General features: G+C 36.1%; 1 protein-coding gene across 4 annotated transcripts in view; it reads left to right on the top strand.

The window, feature by feature from the left end:
* The window catches only part of LOC107758567 (rap guanine nucleotide exchange factor 2-like), a 122,359-nt gene that overhangs the window by 85,527 nt on the left and 31,903 nt on the right, over positions 1-4,929 (top strand). The window lies entirely within an intron of this gene.

The following is a 4,929-nucleotide window of genomic DNA, read 5'->3' as shown; positions in this document are numbered from 1 at the left end:
CACACACACACACACACACACATACACATACATACCGATCAAAAGACTGGGGTCAGTCATTTTTTTGAAAGAAGTCTCATATTTTTACCAAGGCTGCACTTATTTGATCTAAAATGCAGTAGAAACAGTAATATTTTTAAATAAAATTAAAAATTTAATAATAATTTAAAATGATTGCTATTAAAATGTTCTCATATATTACAATGTAATTTATTCCTGTGATGGCAAAGCTGAATTTTCAGCAGTCATTACTCCAGTCTTCAGTGTCACATGATCCTTTAGAAGTAATTCTAATTTGCTGATTTGGTGCTCAAGAAACATTTCTTATTATTATCAATGTTAAAATCAATGTTGTGATTTTCAGGATTCTTTGAATAGAAAGTTCAATAGCATTTATTTGAAATAAAATAATTATAAATGTCTTTACTGTCACTTTTGATTAATGTGTCCTTGTTGAATATAAGTAAATTTATTTCAAACAAATATACATATATATGGAACAACACCTAATTTAGATTTTTTTTTGGGTGAGCCATTTCTTTAATGTGCATGCAAATTTCATCCCTCTTTTTTTATTTCTTTCATTTATATTGTATTCATTTGGCAGATGCTTTTATCCAAATCTTCGTACAATACATTGAAGATACATATTTTATCAGTATACATGCTCCCTGGTAATCAAACCCAAGACTTCTGTCACTAAAGATTTGTCACTATAACTAAACCTGAGCCAATGACATGTGAAACTGAGCCAATGAGATTAAAGCAGAAGGACCCCCACATTTACCTTATATATCTGTGCCCGTCTACAAAATGTGTATGTTTGCCTCTATTAATATTATTAATAGTGTTTGGCTTGGTATTTGCCTGGCTGTTTAATTGATTTCCTTGTCTGATGTGTTTGCGGATTAAAGACGTATGGGACATAATTCAGTTTATGCAGTGTCCGTGATCCTGGCCTGATGGCCATCTGTTAAAGGCTCATTAACAGCTGGACGGTGTCCTCGTGAAAAGAGGTTTTGATCTCCCTGCTTTACACCTCGCTTTACTACAATTCTCCTCACCTCTCCTCGTGATCCACGTCTCGTAAAATGTAAAACAACAGCAGGCTGAGTGGAATGTTGTTCATATTAAATGGATGGTTTAAAATCTAAATTCTGATTGCGTGTGTTTGAAGCTGTTGAAGCTGCACAATATTTTATTCATGTGTCTGCCTACAGTTAAAGGGTTAGTTCACCCAAAAATGAAAATTCTGTCATTAATTACTCACCCTTGTGTTGTTCGAAACCCGTAAGACCTTCGTTCATCTTCGAAACACATCATCAAAAATATCTTAAATTTTGTTCCGAAGATGAACGAAGGTCTTGCAGGTTTCGACACGAGGGTGAGTAATTAATGACATAATTTTAATTTTAACTAACCGTTTAAGCTAATTAACTGCTGTATGTAATTATATTACATATACACTGAACAAAATTATAAACGCAACACGAAAAATGGGGGCAAAAACAAAAGTGTTGCGTTTATAATTTTGTTCAGTTTAATTATAGAATTGTTCATTAATTATTGTTGTTAACACAGTTTATAATTTATTGAACATTAGTGTCTTTTATCATATTGCCAATTTATAAAACCAATAACGCACAAAAAGTGGTGCATCATGTCTAAGAACAGCCCATACCCATGGCCAAATTACTGCAATGCACAGGCTCTTGTGACTTGTTGCTTTTTTTGAAATCAGAATTGGTGGCAGTTAATGTTTGTTGTGGTTTTGGAATGCCAAGGGAAAGGAAATGTAGATGTTTAAATTAGCTAAATTACTATATCATAAATAAATAAAATAAATAAATAAAATTGTACTGACTCGAATTTTTTTTAATAATATTAAAAATATCTGTATGACATTATATTCTGCAGTTCTTCCCTGTTGTACCGAATATCTATACTTTTCAAATTATCATATCGAAGTTAGAAATTCAAATTAACATTCTCATAGAATTGTGACAAAATTAATTTTGTAGGGTGCCACAAGTTTGTTAAAATTTCCAAAGGGTGCTGCGACTAAAAAAAGGTTGGGAAACACTGTCCTACAGTACCTCAGGCCTCTTTTGTTAAGAGTAATGGCCCATATCCTCAATGCAGCTGTCAAAGCGGTCACTTTTTGTCTTTTTCTGTTTTTTTTGTTGTTTTTTTTACATTTGAATAAATAATGATGCTGGTTCTTCAGGGAGGCTTGAAAGCATTGATCCAAGAATAGTCCTGTTAAAAAATTAATGTTCCCTTCACGATCATCTTAGCTGCCCAAACAGTGCTATAGATTGCACCAGACATGGCAGTTTGAAAGATAAATCAGTCCCTTTATCAACTACAATGTATTAACAGCCCCTATGTTTGTCTTCACTGATTAGCTCTTAAATGGTTTATATAAGGGAGGCCAGCTCGACTCCTGCTTTGCCTGCATCATTGGTGGTGTTTGATTCTTGTTGAAGTACAGCAATTAAACTTTTTGAACAATCCCAAAGTGGTGTAGTTGGTTTATCAATATGTGACTTGAGTGTGATATGTTTGGTTTCTTCAAGCTTATCTGCCAGAGACATAATGATCTGAAGCGAGTCATCAATATAACGGTGTCTGGATGAAAATGTAATGTAATGTAAATCCCAAAAGGTTCAGCTAATGGGTGACTGCTTAGTGTATTGATTTTAAGATCTTAAAACCGCATTAATCAACAGTCATTGATACCTTTCCTCAACAAGATTGCTGTTATTTAAGCACATAGATTTCAGTCATCATGCACCAGTGACTTACTGCTTTGGGAATGCATATTTAATTCATAGTTGAGAGCAGGGAATACTGGGATTTCCTGCGATTTAATGGATGCAGCATTTGAGATTCTGTCATTGTAGTTGGTAAATGCTGCTCATAGATCTGTGTTTGTTTTAACTCCAATCTGATCTCCGGGACAAATGTGTGCCACAGGGTTATCGAGCATCTGAGAGCTCATGGAGGTTTTCAGCAGGATTGAGGACCTTAAAGGAACAGTTCATCCAAAATAAGAATCTGTCTTCATTTACTGGTCGTTCCAAAGCAGTATGCCTTTCTTACATTGAACACAATTACACAATTTCGTGCAATTACATTGAGCTGCCATGCTTCAAAAATGACTGCAAAAGAACCATAAAAATGTTTCATATGACTTTTGTGCAAGTCTCTGAAGGCATAAAACTGTTTTTTGTTTTTTTTTTGTCATTTTTTGAGGAACAACTTAGAGAGGTCATATGATGCTTTTTTAAAGATCATTATTTTGTGTATTTGGTGTAACAGAATATGTTGACATGCTTTAATGTTCAAAAAACACATTATTTTTCAAATACTGTACATTATTGTAGGTCCTCTATGCCCCGCCTCTCTCAAACGCTTCGTTTTCTACAAAGTCCCTCCTTCTGACAAGCGCAGTCTGCTCTGATTGGCCAGCTGACCCAGTGCATTGTGATTGGCCGAACACCGCAAGCACTCGTCGGAAATGTAACGCCCCTTACCATAATCGCGAGCTTCATCTTTCAAAATAAATGTAAAGACAGAGCCCGAAAGGGGAACAGAGTCGCGTGACAGACACAGTGATGAAGCTGGTATGTGTTTGCAGTACACAAGCCACGGTTAAGACAGCTGACTCCACTGTGATGTGACCCTGTCTCTCTCTCTCACGCACGCACACTTACTTAAGCTAATAACAAAACAGTAGCTGATTCAGAAGCGGCAGATTGTCATAGCAAAGTCAGAATTACCTCCTCTCCTAGGTTCACGAAACGGTCGTCCATAAAATGCATTGCTGTTCTGTTGTAAGTAATCTTAAAGATTCCTAAATGCATCTACTTCTGGTAGGCCAAATAAAGTGCTTTTGCTTTTGCCTAGAAACACACAGCGTCTCCCTGACATGCTGCTTCAACACTAACTGCTGTTACTGAAACCACGCCTTCTTTCTTTGCTTGCACATTTGGGCGGCATTATGCTAATATTTCCACGTAGTGATGTAGATATGTGGGGGCGTGTTAGAACGAGCCGTTTTAGGGGGGCGTGGCAGAGTCTTATCTCTTTGGTTTTGAGACTTTAGTCTTTGCAACTTCAGGGATCTTATCTATGCACAATCAGCTTGTAACACTCCAAAGAGAAAAGAAAACTTGAAATCGCATCATATGACCCCTTTAAAATTTAAGTTATTTTCTTGAATTTAAGTTGATAATCACCTTTAGAGAGCTGTTAACTGTTGACCAGATCATTGTGTCATTGAATTCAACTTGAGAACCAGATCAGTCCAATTATTGAATTATTTAGACTAGTTTTGTGAATCAAATCATAAAGAGATCGGTTTAAGAAAAATAATTTGTTCAAGAATTAGACTTTGTCACTCCTCTTATGAAAAGATGTCAAGAGTTTTAGTGAATAACAGTTTTGTGTTAAAAACCAAAAAGGGAAATTCAAAAATGAGCGCGTTTACATGCACGTTCTTAAGCCGATTATGCTTAATAAGCCGAAAACGCACTTGGTCATGTAAACGCGGTAACCCGTTTTCTTTTATCGGAATAAGGTCATAAACGGCGTAAGCATAAACTGGTCGCAACAGGTAGTTTTTTGCCTCTTACTCCGATTTCGCACGGCATGTAAACGTAATAACCCGCTTTCTGTCGGCTAATTGAAGTGCGCATGTGTGATACATGACAGGAACGCATCGTTAGTGCAGATTTAAGCGCATCTAGACCGAGCAAACGTCTTGCAGTAAAGAAAGAAGGAAATATATCACAAAAGCAGACTTTTTCATGACTCAGAAAATGATAAAAATGTGTTCTCATCTCGTGCAGCAGAAGTAGAAGTGGTTCAGTCACAATGCTGCATTTATAACTGCATGAGAGGATAATATATGAGCTGTAAGTT

Source organism: Sinocyclocheilus rhinocerous, unplaced genomic scaffold (genome assembly GCF_001515625.1).
Source record: "Sinocyclocheilus rhinocerous isolate Xijiao unplaced genomic scaffold, SAMN03320098_v1.1 scaffold354, whole genome shotgun sequence".
Lineage (NCBI taxonomy): Eukaryota > Metazoa > Chordata > Actinopteri > Cypriniformes > Cyprinidae > Sinocyclocheilus > Sinocyclocheilus rhinocerous.
The sequence above is the reverse complement of the archived record's forward strand: the minus strand, read 5'-3'. Positions and strand labels throughout refer to the sequence as shown.